General features: G+C 37.6%; 1 protein-coding gene across 1 annotated transcript in view; it reads right to left on the reverse strand.

Annotated features, from left to right (window-relative positions):
- Window positions 1–11,658, reverse strand: part of cdh4 (cadherin 4, type 1, R-cadherin (retinal)) — a 265,554-nt gene extending 253,896 nt beyond the window's left edge. The window contains exon 1 of the mRNA XM_034686336.1: window positions 11,338–11,658. The gene's annotated coding sequence lies outside the window, so the exon portion shown is untranslated. The remainder of the gene's footprint in view (window positions 1–11,337) is intronic.
- Between the last annotated feature and the right edge of the window lie 5,283 nt (window positions 11,659–16,941).

Genomic DNA, 16,941 nt, shown 5'->3' on the forward strand with positions numbered 1-16,941 from the left:
AAGACCCCGATACGAATGTCTCACCCTGTCAGGATTCTTTTTTCCATAACAACCTGCTAACCATACATTATATCACTTATTACCAGGCTACTAACTTAAAATACAAACACGTCAAAAAACATTGATTAATGGATTATTTTATTGATTGAAAGTGTTTTATGTACGCAGTATTTAAAAAAACTAATCCAAGTGATTCCTTGTCAGTTAGTGTTCCATGTCGATGGATTCTTATCTGCCTGTTTCGGTCAATTCGACATGAAACTGTCCTCATTCAGCTCTCCTTTTCTCTGAGCTCTGCGGTTCACACACCTTCAAAAATAAACAAGGGAAATGTCACAACTTTGAACCCTGCTGCTATCATCACCACTGCTCCGGTAATGTAAAGTGGCTCTCACCTGCTCTGCTGCCGTTGCTAATATTGCTGGACAGGATCCAATATGTAAAGATCTGTAGCCTGCCGATTTAGCATGCTAACCGAAGCTAACGTTTTAGCCACCTTGACTAACGGACTATGGTGTCAACAAGCGAAAGTTAAATGTGCCGGAACTTTTTTTCCACAGATTGATTTGATATGACGTGTGATCACACTGCAAAAACTCAAAATCTTACAGAGTGAAATTGTCTGATTTTTAGTCAAAATGTCTTATCCCACTTGATTTAAGATACATTTACTTAACAAGTAACATTTGAGCAAGGTGGAGGGACTTGTTTTAAGACAATGCATCTTAAATATCTTGTTAAGTCAAACAATCTTGAAATTATCTTGTTTTGAGTTGTAATTTAGAAGAAACAAGGTTCATTTTACATTTCATACATTTTCAAGCTGAGATGTTATTTGTAAAAGACAGATAATCTTGATTTAAAGCTGAGGTTGGTAGTCTCAGAAAACTATCATGAATTTGAATGTAGCAATTCCTCATGACTCCGTCTAACCCCTCCCCTCCTCCCCTCGGAGCTCCTCCTTGCTTATTTCAAGGTATAAGTACCTTCAAATACAATATTTTCCTTGTTTTTGGAGGGGCATTTTTTCCAGTGCAGTTTGCCTCTGGTGTTGCTCATGTTAGTGAATGTTGATCACCGTCGTCAAGGGGTTGTCAAGGGGGTTTGACCGATCAGAATCAAGCATCTTACACAAATGGAATATCAGCAAGAAAGCCGGGTAATAATCAAAGTTAATTTTAACTTTGCAATTTTGTTCAGGTTTACTAAGATTGTCTTCTAGGTAAAATTCAAATTTTGGCCGAGTTTAATTTTGCCTCTGTGCAGGATTCCTTTTTCATATAGGTAAAACATTTTGTACAGTTTTCAATGTTGCGCAAAGTTTAAATTTAATTTTGCTCAGGTTCCATTTCTATTTTGCAAAATTGAATTGGTCATTTTTAAAGGGATACATTTTAGTTTTTACATGCTTTGATTTAAAGCTTTTACAGATCTTTTTTTACTTTGTAGGAGTTTTTATTATTAAGAAAAGCAAAATCTGAGGATATTTAATAGAGTGACTTTGGACTAGTAGACTTATTCATGTGGCAGCCATTTTCCTGTGGAATCAAGTTTAGGGTGAGAAATCTGACATTTACAGATGGAACAGTATCCATCCGTACAATGCTACCATAGACAGTGGTCAGCTACTGTATCAGTAGCTAACAGGGTGCAGATCTCAGATCATACTAAAAAGAGCTGCACAGGTAGGAAACAAAAAACACCGGACATTGCTAAATCAAGGGAAGTCTTCATGCAGGAACAGTTTCAACCTTTTTCCCTCTTGGAGCCCTCCAAATCAGACCACTTGCATACCTGTGTGACTTACATCCTGAATTTTACACTAATTCTTAATTCAGTGTGTCAATTTTGAAAATCCTTTTGGGGATCCTGGATGATCAATTAGTGCATTTGTTTAAAGGACACTGGTACTGATGCTCATTTAAAGCGTCTTGTCTATTTAATCACACAGACTTCACAAAGCACTGCTCAAACATACCATCTTCAGTGTGATCAGAATCATCAACTCATCAATTATAACTCATTATGAAAATTAAATTGACAGAAAACTGATTAAGAAATACTTCACTATTGATTGCATCGTCTAAAGATACAATAAGATACGATAAGATACTTCCTTAAAAAAATGACTGATCCCTTTAAAATAAAAAGATGGATCTTGTGTCATAAATGTTTCTTTTTATTTTCATGAACAACCCCTTTAAGTGAAAAAAATTGACCTTGATTAAAAATTAAAATATGGATCTACAGTATGTAATTGATATGGAGAAGGGTGAAGAGGCCTCTTCATCCTCTTTCAGATGGATGACGGATTAAAAAGGGGCATGGTCAATCATCCATTAGACCTTCTTTTGACCAGCATTTGGTTCGAAGGTTTTCAATATTCATACCAAATCTGAATAGAAGCGTGAACTCGTCAGGCCTGGATGCATTTAAATATTGAGTAGCTTTCCATCATTTCTTTCCTGAGGCTGGCTCTCCAGATGAAAGGTAAGAGAGTGGAAAGGCCTGGCCTGGTCAAGTGATTTAAAAGTGCTGATATCTGCATCCCTTTGAAAATCAAATGCATTGCCTTTGTCATGGGGCTGCGTCTTTGATATTTCTTTTTGTCGCCATGATGCCGAGCCTTCTGCTGTGTCATGGGGAAAACAGCTCCAATGTTAATGGTAACTGACTACATTTTCACATCCGTTTGATCATAAGAGACAGATGCAAGACATAAACAAACCCCTGCTGTGCTTCTATTTGGAGATGAAAAACCTCATCTACTATTGAATATGTTGAAAAATAAACAAGTGAGAGTGACAGTCACTGAACCAACTGGGTGTGGCTGTGTCAATTTACACCTACAGCTTTAGAGAGCAAGTGTGGCAACGAAGAATGTGTACACAACATTAAATTATGTAAATGAAAGGATAAACTTGTTCTTACATGTTGTGATAGTGCCATTATGTCTGAAATAAACAACTAAATGAGTTGCACAACCAACTAAAGATGGAAGTTTCAGAGGTTAAAGCACTAAGGACATATGACAGACCAAGCAGCAGCCTGTTTTCCACTGTATGAAAGTGTCAGGCCTTATTGTGCTTCTTCACTTTGTCTAAATTCTCCTAACATGCTCATCAGTGAGTATGAACTCCAGTGTATATGAATGAATGAATGAATGAATATCATATTTATTTTCATGTCTGGTCATAAACATGACCCATCTCTCATGGAATTTATTCAGACACATTAACCAAAAGTATTATTGAATATTCCAGGATTTCACCCAGCCAGCATCAAACAGTGTACAGAAGTTAGCCAACATAAATCACACCCAAAAAACTAAATAGATAACATTCTATGTTTACCCTTACATACATAATATACATGTACATAAGTCCATCTAATAAGTCTTCATAAACAACACTCAGCTCTTAAATCTTGATGGAGCAACTATATCTTTGAAAATTTCAATGTGATACTATCAAACTCAGCCAAAAAGTTTCTGACTAACCGATAATACCATTTATAAAGTCACATGTCTTAAATGTTGACTAAAAATTTACACCAACAGTTGAAAGAAAACATTTAATTGCTCATCCTCAGTGGTATTTGGAGCAGTTTGACTCATAGTATTATCACATCTTACAAAAACTACAGTTTTTATTCCTTAGATGAAAAAAAAGTTCTTACTTAAAAGCATCTGGCTTAATTCTTAAATATTGATCTAAAAGTTGTTTCTTTCCCCCGAGAAACTCCTTTTCTATGCCCACCAAAAGATTCTGTTTTTTCTTCAATACAGCTGGGATGACTTTACAGCAGCATTGCTGTGGGCTGTTGTCAGCTTTCAAACAAGTCAAATTCCACTCAGGGAGGAGCATTTACAAAACACTTTTTGTTTTGAGGCTGCTTTCAGAAAATGAATGTCAACCTGGATGACCACAAACACTGACAGGCTACCTCTTGTGTAATAAAAAAAAACACTAGTGAGAAGTTGATCTGGGACTTTAAATCTTTTAACCAAACAAGGTTTCCTGCTGCCAGATCATCATTCAGGGTTTCCTGGAAGACTGCTGTAGACAAGGATCCAGCTTGTCCAAAATGACTCCTCTCTTCCAGGGAGGCTGATTTATAAACACAAGGCTTGCCAGCACTCCCAACACACCATCTGGGATCTTGCTGCAATGATTTCATTAATGACGATATCAGCACGGGGATGAAGAGGCTAACAGGGACAAGAAGCAGTGGGACTCCCTGCCAGGACCATTGTCCAGATGAGGTCCCACTGAGTACCAATCCAGACCCATCAGCCCCCATGAATAATGCTGGATAGCTGCCGGAGGTCATTCTCATGGCAGGAGGAAGCTTTAAACCGTGTGTGTGTGTGTGTGTGTGTGTGTGTGTGTGTGTGTGTGTGTGTGTGGTGTGTGTGTGTTTGTGTGTGTTTGTTTGTGTGTGCGTGTAATCATGCAAGTGCAGGTTGTTCTGCTGGTGTGAATGTGGTCCGTATCTGTGTATTTGGCTGAGGAGTTGCTAATTGCTGCCTCAGGTGACACTGGACAGTGAGGCATATTGTCAAAGCTATGAATCCTCACTAGAGCTGACAAGACAGAAGTTATTCTGAGCCATCAAATTGGACACGTCAGGACTGAGCATGCCGCAGGGACTTGAGGGCATCATGGGGCTCAGCGTGGTGCGACTCTCACTGGGCACATTTCCTCTCTGGTGGTACATGAGGATGACCGCAGTCAAAACAAGTTTTCCTTCAGAGCTTAAGATTTGGCAGTTCTGTAGCCACAGCACACCATGATGCACACAGTCTTTGTCAAACGCTCTGCATCACAGATCCCTGTCTCAACTTAAGAGCTTTGCACCTGGGATGTTTTAGTGCAGTTAATAATCATACTTAAAGGGAGATCAAGTGAAGCAGGAGTTTACTTGTTCAGATCATGCATTAAATAACAGGAAAGATGGAGTTGAAATTTGAACACATTTGTGTTAGAGGGACTGCAGATGTAATTGGTACAAGGCCTTACAAAACCATGGCAAGATTCAAGAATAAGGGAGAGTTTTCAGCAAAATCTGGAACAACTTCAAAGATTCCATTTTTGCTCGAAGCATATACAGTATGTTTATTTTTATTGATGTTCTTATCATATATGTGTATCTATGTAGCAGTGTACAGCTGTAAAAGTTCTGCACTGAACAGTTTGCATCTAAAACATTGCAGCTGGTGTGGTCACAAATTAAAAAAGCTGGAGCCAGATTAATTTTGACAGACCAAACGTACTGGACAGACTGACTTCTCAATTATGTACCTTAAGCTTCAGTCAGACATTATTTATTTATTACAGGTTCAATACCTGAGAAAGGTTAGAAGCAGGAGCATTTTGGCATTGGTCTGATTGACCTGTACTAAAGTTTCTGTGTGATATGACTGTACGGATATAATTGCTGGAAAGTCAATCTAGTGACCAAGACTTATACAATCTGAATCAGATTAAGAAATACTTTTCATCCCAAGGAGGTTCAATCATCACAGTTGTTCTTATACATATGAAATAAGCAATAGGAATGTTTATAGAAATAGGGATACAATAAGAAAATAGATAAGGCAATTCAACTTTTACAAATGAAACTTTTTTTAAAAAGCTTGCAGTGTTCAGAAATGAAGCCATGGACAAATGCACAGTTTTAAAAAAATAATTGTATGCACCAAACAGGGTAGATATTGAAGAAGTTGAGTATTACTTAGCAAGACAATATTGCCAATTTCAGCAAATTGAATCACTGTTGCAAAACAATGAGCAACTCCTGAATAGGTACAGTGTGTAGAAATGAAAGGTTTTTATCAATATCGTGCAGTGGGATTCTAGATTGAGATGCTCTCCTGCTTACTCAGTGAAGCAAAGGTGGCCTTCAAGGACAAAAAGCTCCTGTAATGATCAATAAAAATCAAAATACAAAAACACATACACAACTAGTTTCTCCATTCTGTGTGGTGGTAGAAACAAGGTGGTGCAAGATAGATCTCCTTTGTAAAAGACTCTTTCTAAGTTACAAAAGCAAAATTATTTTGACATTATACCCCAATTTAAACATACTCATGAATACTATATTCCATTTCTCCCAAATCTGTTCTGCTGAATGTCACTCACTGCTACACACTGCACCTTTTAGACTGAGTGCATCATGTCCTGCATACTTCATGTTTTATCTCATCTTTTCAACCTGCAGCTGTCTCTTAGTGAGACACAATCTTATGTGTTAGCATGTTTTGAAGTCTACACAGCAGTGAAAACAAAGACATTTTCCACGTTGTATCATGTCAAGATCAAACATTAGAAAGCCCTTATGAAACGCATCATGAAATTGAAAGTATCCTGCAGGAAATGATAAATGGACCGATACTTACTTTTCTAGTCTTTCTGACCATTTAAAGTGCTTTTACACACTAGTCGTCACATTCACCTATTCACACCACACTCACTCACTGATGGTAGATGCTACTATATAGTAGGGACCATCAGTATTAGCTAATTTAATTCGTACACAGTCACACACCTCTGAACAACAGCGGGAGAAATCTGGGGTTCAGTGTCTTGCTCAGGACACTTTGGTATCTGACTGCCAGAGCTGATATCAAACTGCCAACCTTCTGATTGATAGACAACCAACTCTACCCGCTGAGCCACAGCCACCAAACATCCAGATAAGTAAAAAAAAAAGTGTTTCGTTGGATGGTGCAGTGGATTGTTATGAACTTGGTGGAGTACAGTAGTTATCCCACAATCAAACATCCATTCTGAGGCAAGGTTATATCACATAGATAAGTTCATTTGGTAGCTTTTTAATTAAAGGACATACTTTTTAATAATCAACAACTTTCAAGGGGATATTTTTTTCTTGCTTGGTATCTAATAAATGATTGCATTCAGTCAAAACTTTCACCAGTCATCCTATTTTTTGGCTCTCTTTCATGAAAATAACTTATTGATTCACTTCTGTGCTGAAGAAAAGAAAATAGCAGTATTGAATTTCACATTAGTAATTTTATTGTGTGTTGTCTGTCTTGATAGTGTGTTGGTAAAACAACACTTGCGATCACTTTCAGATCACAATTGCCCCGATATATTTCTGACTTGAACAGCGCATAACTGACCTAGTCTTGATGTCTCTAACTTTGTGCCCTCTCAGGTGCAGAGCTGTAATACCAGTCAGGAATCAGGACTCTGTGGTACAAACTGGATTTATTAAGTGTTCTTAAAATAAATTGGTATCCTCAATGCTATTACACTCAATGGCTGTGAACAATACTTGAAAACCGCAGCTGATTCAACACTTTTCTTACTTGGCCTTTTTCTTTGAGCCTGTATCCCTGTTAGAATTCTTTAAAAACTCTGGGTCAGGAGTCTCTGTGATCATCACTTATCATATTATAGCAAAAATCAACTATATCCTCAAATAAAAAAAGATATTAATCTGTATTCCTTCCTGAAGAAAATAAAAATGGTTTCCAGGGACTGCTATGCATACTGCCAACATTACCACCACTCTGATTCTATTTTCAAAACTATAAAGTTACTCTACATTTTCTCCCCCAAGTATTGAAACCCTGCATAAAATGTTCTTTTACAAGGCTGGCTGCCAACAGTGATCTAAGCGATCTCTCTCCCCTGGTACAGCATGCATTTGCTACAATAACTCTGGTGTTACAGCAAAAGCTGGGACAGCCGCGAGCCCTGGTGCACACCCTGATAATTCATTCACGGCTTGTTTTTTTCTGGCAGGGAAACATTCAGTACAGACAGTTCTCTAGTCAAAAAAGGAAAGAATCGATACACTGTTGGCTCTGCGTCCACGATTAAGCTCCAATTAGATTCAATTTCCAGGTGCCATGCTTGAATTTTTTTTTTTTTTTACAAAACTGGGGAAAGAGAAAATAATGAGGAGAAATGTTACATAAAAGCAAGACAACATGGAGCACAGCCTCAGGATTTTCAACTACAGTTACTGGACTTGGGATTTGTGTTGAAACTTTAGATTGTTTAAATTGAGATTGTTGAAGAATACTCAGGATAATATTTTTTCCCTTTAAGCCAAACCACAGTGTAAGAGGGAAATGTGGTCAGTATGAATGCTTCTGCTATTATGACTGTTTGTTACAAAGTATTTACACTGTCAGCTGATGATTTCATGACCACCTCTCACATCTCACTCAATTTCCCTCTGGGCACTTAGACTTTCACTTTCAATGGCAGATACTGCAGAACATAATCACTCTTTTTATTTATATATTTATTTTTGCCTTGGGTGAACACTTGAATTCTCTGTATGGATGGAGACCATTACAGATCAGACATTGCACAGGGGAATGTGACACGTTGGATCACCAGCTCGGAGAGTCACAGGTGGACACGTGACAAGTCATTAAGTCTGGGCTCTGTCCCCGTATAGGAGGGGGAGCCCAGGGTCAAATGGAGACAGTGACTGTAGAAGTGTAGCAGAGACAGACAGCGATCATAACAGGCCTAATGGGCAGGACTAATGGTGCAATGGGCTCCAATTACATCCCTCTCTGACAGCTGCTCACCAACCACTCTGGCTTCACCTGCACTGGGAGCGCGAGTGAGCGAGCGATGGCTGGCTGGTTGAGGATGTTGTTAGGTGGCATAGAGTTATCTCCCTAAAGGAAACAACGGTTCACTGCATACAATTTCAAGGCCTCACTGTGCAGAGGATTTTTGTTTAATAAGCAAGGGGGCTCGACTTTTCATCAATGAAGGGTTTTGAGGTTAGGAAATGTTTTTTCTATGGCTGTTTTGACATTTCAGGGATTGAATTGTTTTCTCTTTTTTATATATATACAGTATGAAAGCTTTAACAGGAAACTTTGTTATTTGAGGTAAGGTTTAAATGTTTATATTTTTTAATACTGTGAACTATTTACATACATGTTTGCTAAAATTATTATTTGTATATATATGATGTTAGAATTATTTCTACAGCATCTTGTAATTGGGACCAAAACATGTTAAATGTACTTATGTGGTTCTCATTACATTTACGTGGAGCTCAGTCATCCTAGCCTCTGATTGGTTGGTTCTGTGACATGATTGCGTGATAAGGAAGTGTTGTTGTTATGCCGATCCAGTGTAGCTTCAGTAAAAATGCTCTTGAGAAAGTCATCCGTCTCCATCCTGCTGTTTCTTATTGATAGAGTGACCCAACCACCACACATCCGACCCTCACATTACATATATTTTACTGAGCAGTGCCGATATCACAGGAACATTATTTTGTCGTCACAAATGTCTGTCAGAGTTTGGAGCCATCAGTTGAAAGCGCAATCAATCATTTGATATCATTTCCACAGTCTTAATCAGAATATTAATTATGTTGCTGTTTCGAGCTTCAATCGATCTGCAGGGAGTGCATTAAATAAAGAGTAGCTCCTTCCTCGGACACCGTGCACACTAATGCTCCTCAGCATTATAACAACACATTTGTCTTTGAGGAGGGCAGCTTGTCCTGCCAGTGAATCACTCTCAAGCGCTTAAAGAATATTCATTCACTTAGTGCTGGAGAAACCTGTCTGCTTCCTGCCATTCTGAATGGTTGAGGATCATTATCACTGATAAAGAGGTTTTTTTCCCTCTCTGTGCACTGGCAGGAGTTTTGTTTACAGTATGTGTTTCGCCTGAACGCCCGAGCTCAGCATTTGTGTTGATGGATTAAAGCTTGTTACCATGGCAGGATCATTTTAGGCCATCAGTAAGGCACGTCACTCTAAAACACATGAATCATTTATTTTGGTGCGAGGCGGACTTGTTAAAAGGCAAATTCTTGTCTATTACAACTTGGTGTTATTTTTAAAGCATTTCTTAGGCTTTCTTTTTTGTTACTTTCTATCCTTAAAATAAATGTAGATATCTAGGTACCCGTTGTCATCGCTACAGCACAGATAGACAAGACAAAAAACAAGCCTTAATAAGGAAAGAGCAGAAACCCATCCACATGGAGGCAAAACCAAAAGTGAGTATTTCAGTAAGTTCACTAATGATTCATTGTTGCACCTGGTGACAGACAACATTTTTATGAGAACATTTGGCTTTATGCAAGAACAACTTGTTCAAAGAGTTTGTTCGTAAGCATCATAAATGTTTTATTCAGAACAGCTTTCTTGCCTTTTTAACTTTCTTTATGTATGATAAAGAAAATTACTCTGTAATATGAGCCTTGACTTGTTTGCTTTAATGCACAAGGAAAAAATAACTTTGGATGTATGGATTCATTTAAAACCATCAATTAAGTTGAAACCCAAGTTTCAGTGTGTAATCAAATCAGCTAGAATAATTGTAATATAAAATGGAAGGTATTATAAATTATGAATGTTCATCATAGTTATCCATCCATCCATCTTGCCCTTTATTCTTAAAGCGAACAGAGTTTCTGCATGGCAGGAACTCTTTGTAGGAACCAGGGTTGGAGGGGAGTTCTCTGAGCTCATATCTAACAGAAATATTTTTCTAATATTTGTAGACTGGATTGTTTATCTCTATATGATTACCAACATGAGCTCAACTGTGATTTATTACTGAATGTTACAAGATGTTACTACAACTAGGTGGGTGCGTTTTTATAAACAGGACACCGCAGCACATCGAGGAAAGAGCATTCCCTCAAATTAACTCTGTGTTGAGGTAAATGTCATCGCTTCCTTCCTTGATCTGTCATCATTTTTAGTACAGCTTAGCCAAACTTCCTTTGTTACAGTCCACCATGATCCACTTCTTTGTTCACATTCTGTGTCGCAAGTGACGAAATCTAACGCTGACACAGCAGGTCCTGGTATATATAAGTAGTCCTTTCTGTGGACTGAAAAATGTTCACTTAGGTTTAATTCTGAAAGATTTGTGTCGCTGTTAGGAACTGAAAAGTGGAACTGAAATGCAAGTGCCTTATCTAATTCATGAATCTCAGAAATATGGAACATTCCAAGCTGGAATCCGTTCTCGGAAGCCTACACACAACCTCTCAGTTTTGAAGCAGATACATGAGTTCATACTGAAGACTCAACTCTTGTACAAACCAGCCATTGAATAAAACCATGCACAATAGCTGAAGAGACACATTTATCTATTCTTATCTAATCAGTCTGCCACAAACCACCACAGCTGCATTTCTGTATACTACAAAACATCTGGAATAGCTTTGCACACAAAAGCTTACACTGTATGTTGATAACCCTAAAACACATAGCTTAAAGCCTACACAGTATGGAAGACGGCCACTAATACACTGCGAAAAATCAAGTTTTACACTTTATCAAAGAGAGAAACCTCTACTCACCAAGTAGATGTTCATCCTATGGGTCATGTACTCAGCAAAGTCTGTGACAATACTGTTAAAGTCCACGTTTCTTGCACTGCTGTTCTCTACTGGCAATAATGACAATCTGCTGGGTCTCTCCTGCCCAATGCTGCTTCTTAAACATTCTTCTATCACTTTCTTGCACGCTAAAAAAAAAGGTCATGCAAAAACTAACCTAAAATGTCCAGAAAAGTAAATCCAAAGAGGTCCAACTGAAAACAAGTGGGAATAAAAGGGAGCACGAGAACACTGGAGGTGGGAAAGACGCAGGAGAAAGTACAGTCAAGACTCAACAAACTGACACAGAAGTGAGGAAACACAGAGACTAATAACACACAGGGTAATCAGACACAAGTGTGACATAATACACAGGTGAATCTTATGAGGGGCAATCACAGTGGAAGGCAACATGCACAGTTAAGAGGAAAACTACACTAGACACACAGGGAGAAAGAACAACAAAATAGACAGTAAACATTATAGACTAAACCAATAAACATCAGTGAACACACACACAGAAGGATGACAAAAGGATAGCTCATGAAACAGGACATTAACACAAGGAAAAACTACAAAACAGCAAGTCTTGTCCTCATTTAGAACCACCAGATTATGGTGGTTGGTAAATGACATTGATTGAGAAAATAATTTGGTTAATTAACAACAAAATAAAGACAAATCAAAGTGAAATGATTGAAGACTGAATAAAAAAAACTGTCTGTGTCATGCTTGGGATAATACATATGTATATTCTCAAGCATATTGTTACATTTAGGTCAGCAGACTGCGTCTCCCCTGACGCATTAAATAAGTGACAGGAGTGGACATTAGTCATGGGTCCCTGAACATGTGTACATCCGTACATCCATTCGTACATCCATCCGTTATCCATCCATCCATCAATCATCCATCCATCCACCTATCAATTAAGCATCCATCTATCCATCTGTTATGCATCCATCCATCTATCCATTATGCATTCATCCATCCATCAATCATCCATCCATCCATCTATCCATTATGCATCCATCCATCCATCAATCATCCATTAACCACTTTCAACCATAACCATTACTGGCCTGATCTACATATATCATAAAAACTAAAAACTAAAAATGTTTTTGTCAGCAGTATTGCTCTCTATAAAAAGAAAAGTTTGTATAATTTAGGCCTTAAAACATGATGAACTAACTTTGTCCAGAAAGAAAAATATCTTTTAACTATGGGAAACCTATATTATCCACATCCAGGTTGACCTGCTTTGAGGTTTTTATTTACTTTCTGCCTTTGTTAGCTGATTGCTGTATTTACAAAAGCAACAGTGTGAAACCATTGGCAGCAATGTTTGTTGTATTACAGGAATTAACATATAAAATCACATCAGATCCACAAGGAAACCACCTGTGTAAACATCCCTACATGCTACATGTGCTCCAAAAAGATTTTAAGTTGTTATTACAAATATCACAATTGAGAGGGGATTATTCCTTTAATGATTACAATATTCTATTTTAATAGAAAAAAAGAATGATCAAACTAGAGGTGAATCTGGCCTGGCTCTGTAATTCGCAAGTCTCCTCCCAAGGGTCTGGAGGCTGCTTTTGCAGAGCCGGGCCTGACCAATACCACCCTGCTGATACCAACAGCTCCTCCCTCCACCACGCCCTCTCTAGAAGTCCACATATAATTACCTTGTAATACCTATCAAACTACAACATGCACATAAACATCAACACTCATATAACTGCACACACACATTCATAATCCCCCTTCACAAACCTCTCTTCTCCTTCTCAAAAGCAAGCATTTTTCTCTTCTAGTCTTTATCTTCTCTGTCTATTGTGTTTTTCTCTTTTCTCGTTCTTGACAATCCCTACTATAACAGTCTATTCTCTTATTTTGTTTTGTTTGTTTTTTTTGTTTTTTTTGTTTTGTTTTGGGGTTTTTTGTGATCATCATTTATAGTCCAACTCTTTTTTTTCTAAGCTTTTTTTCCCTCTTGTTTGTTTGTTTTGTTTTTTGTGTCTATACTTGATAACTTTATTTGGTTATGCTCTCAAGATCTACAGTTTGTTTTTCTTTTATGTCCTGTTCAATGTCAAGAACTTTTATATCTTTGCACTGTTGCATATAAAATTTAAAAAATTTAAAAAATTAAATAAAAGGTTGGCATAGAAAAAAATAAATAAGAATAATAATAAAAAACTAGAGGTGATTTGTTGAGATCTGTGCCAAACTTCAGGCAAAAAACAAAAGGTTTGAGATCACATTGGACCAACTTCAATAAGAAGAACAGATATTAACAGACAGCTACAGTTGAAACAAAAAGCTTGAGATATTGAAAAGCAACATTGCAGGTATATAAATGGCAAATGGACTTGTTCTTCTATGCTTCTAAGACCACTTACTCAGTGTCATGCTCAAGTTCACTTTGACATGTGGACTGCAGGAGCTGCGAACAAACCCCAAACCTTCTGATTGGGGTCGACCAACTCGCTCACTGAGCCACAGCATATATGTTCACTTACCGAATAAATGTAGACTCCTGTGGGCATAAAACAGAACTTAACTTCTTCAGGCAAGGTGTGCAGCATAAGCTAACATGGCAATCTACTCAGGTCAAAAGGGAGCCAGCTTTGTGTCATGAAAAACTTGAAATCTAAGCTCAACAAAGCTCATTTAAAGCTCCTGAGTTTTTTGTTTTTTAGATGATCATTAAACAGACTGAAATTAATACTGGTGCCTCATATGACCTCAAAAGGCAAACCAAAGCATCAACATGAAAAGTGTCTGTTTCTATATTGTTATTTTTAATGTCTGAAACCACTGGCAGGAGGTAGATGTCAGACTGCATGATTAACTGCATGCTGCTGATAAAGCCTTTTGTTCCATGGCAAAGGAACAACAAAATTGACACTAACCGGAAGTTCCTCACAGGAGCTTTAACGATCTTTCTTGTAGTACAGCCTGATTGGCATCTCGACAGCACTACATTACACAGCTGTTTGTCCTGTAGCTTAGTCATTTTGTGATTTCAATGGTATTTCAATACAATGTGCATCCACATGCCAAATAAGCCCTTCTGTCTAACATAGCTTTATGTTTTATAGTAATATTCACCATCTATTGACGTCTCTTTTTCCTGTTCAGTAACCAAACTAGGTGAATTTGTTTTGTTGGAACAAACAGAACTTTAAAGTTTGTTGTGAGAAGTTCTTTTTTTCTCATGGGTAACATTTCCACAAATGAAACCCAGATATGAAGCAATGGGATGGAACAAGTTGAAGTATTTTCTGGCCATCCAAATTCATGAATGCTTACCTTGTCATAAGCACATGGCATTAGATGAAACAAAAGAATTACAAGTTTGTGCAGTTAAGAGTTTATTTAATACAACAAGCCACACAGTATCCACTAAAAATTGTTTTGAAAATCTTATAATTTATTGCATACTGCAATATGAAGACATTAATAAGGGCCAACTCTGAGAAAAGTAGAGCCAAGTTGTAACTGGGGCTCTTGGAGAGCACAGACCTCTGCCAAGTAAAATATTAAAGTTTTCTTTGAATAACAGATCTTTAAGTGCAACCAATATGTTTGTGTCTGGATATATTCCCAAAACTATTACTTACTTCAAAATATGGTTTACATATCCATGGTGTCATCATCTTTGCTTTGCATTTGTTATGTGTTTCCAACTTAAAAATATGTCAAAACAGTGAATAAATAACCATGTTCAAACAGTAGTAAAACATGACTGAAGACTGATGTTACTTCTTCTTTGTCAACCATTTCCATTAATGATGTATTGTACTCGACTTTGATCCAAAGTTGATTTATTGTCCCCTTGTTTAATCATTCCATCCAATACCCTGAACATTTGACCACTTTTGTTTATTTTCTGCTTGCAAATATAGCAACCCTCAAACATCAATTTTGCCCAATTACCTAAACCAGAGAAATGATCACCAGGATTAAGCGCTGGTAGAACCTTTTTCCATTCTAAACCAACCCGTTTTCAGCACTCAGCATTCAAAGTGAGCCAAAAAAAAAAACGTCTGCTTTTAACTCATTGCTGCAATCACAATGCTCCCAGTTGAACTTCAACCTCTGTACCACCTCTTCATCACTCATCAATGTCACGTATCCTACAACTTTCAATCAAAATCAAGAAGGAGCAAAACTGATACAAATGTAGTCAATAGTTTTTCCATGATCAATCTTTGGAAATGTTAACAATCAATTATTGATTAATCATTAAAAAAAACCTTAAACGTTTTCCAAGTAAAAAATAATGCCAAATGCGTTTTTCCCCTGAATCAAATTTTCCTTCACGACACAATGTATATAACTGACAGTATTGAATAGCTACGGATCGTGTTGAGATGCTCAAAATGTTAAACACGCTGGTTATCAACATGTGGAGCAGGCTCATAATCTCCACAGACATACAGTCAGATAAAGTGAAGGCTCCAACTTCAACAAGGGAACTGAACAGAACATATTTTAGACTCAGTGTCCAGTCCGGCGGTCCCTGTCACTCAGCCACAGCCCCCAGCTGAGCATCTCCGCTGTGCGCAACACCTTTAGTCAGCTGATACACATCAAAACATGCTTTAAACATTAGACACCTCCCTGATAGCTGAACAAAGTATGAGACCACATGATGTTTGTTCCACATGATATAAAATCGGAACAAAAAAATGCTTTTAAGTACCTTCTTAACAATCAATTCATCAATACTCAATTAATTGTGAACATCTCTAGTCACTAGCTATGATGTGGAGGAACAATTTATACTTGTATTGAAGAGGGTACAATTTCCAGGTCTGAGCTGTTGCTAACACCGGGACAGGATTCCCTTCCACTGTTTTTACGTTTTAGTTCAGCCATGAGACAACTTTTTGTAATTCAACTTGTGGGTGCAAAAATCACCAACAGTGGGTACTCGCCCTAACACCCACAAGTGCAGACTCTTCACATTTCAGAATCTAACATATCAAGTCCTGATTCAAAAGTGCCGACATCAAGCATTTTCTCCAAAATATGTATTTTAATAATAAAAAAGACTGCAGTAAAACAAGGTGTTTCTCAGTTATGTGTAGATAAGTTTACTAGACACTGGACACACATCTGTATAAAAATATACAGACTTTGTTCTTTTTCTGAGTAATTTCCAAGACTTGAGTGATGACAGGATGCAAGATATTGAAAGAAAGTTCCTGTAGATAACTGAAAAATAGTTACAAAATAATGTCATAACTTTGTACATTTTTTGTTACTGTATTTGAATGATGTTTTCATGTATATCTAACATGTTGAGTGGTGCACATGTGTTTAATTGCTCTGCACCCTTGTGATATGGGTAAAACTACCCTCCACTATATCAAGATAACATACCATAATGGAACATGCAGTGTTTCATATTCCCAGCTCTCTCAGTGGTTAGTCTGTGTGTGTGTGTGTTGACCAGACACCTCAAACTCAGCATTCCAAACCGCAAACTGGACCTCTGTATGCCAATTACTCAACAGATAATATCTGTGGTCACTATGTGACTGCAGGGTTCATTACCACATTGAA

The sequence above is a fragment of the Notolabrus celidotus genome, chromosome 1 (assembly GCF_009762535.1).
Source record: "Notolabrus celidotus isolate fNotCel1 chromosome 1, fNotCel1.pri, whole genome shotgun sequence".
Classification (NCBI taxonomy): Eukaryota; Metazoa; Chordata; class Actinopteri; order Labriformes; family Labridae; genus Notolabrus; species Notolabrus celidotus.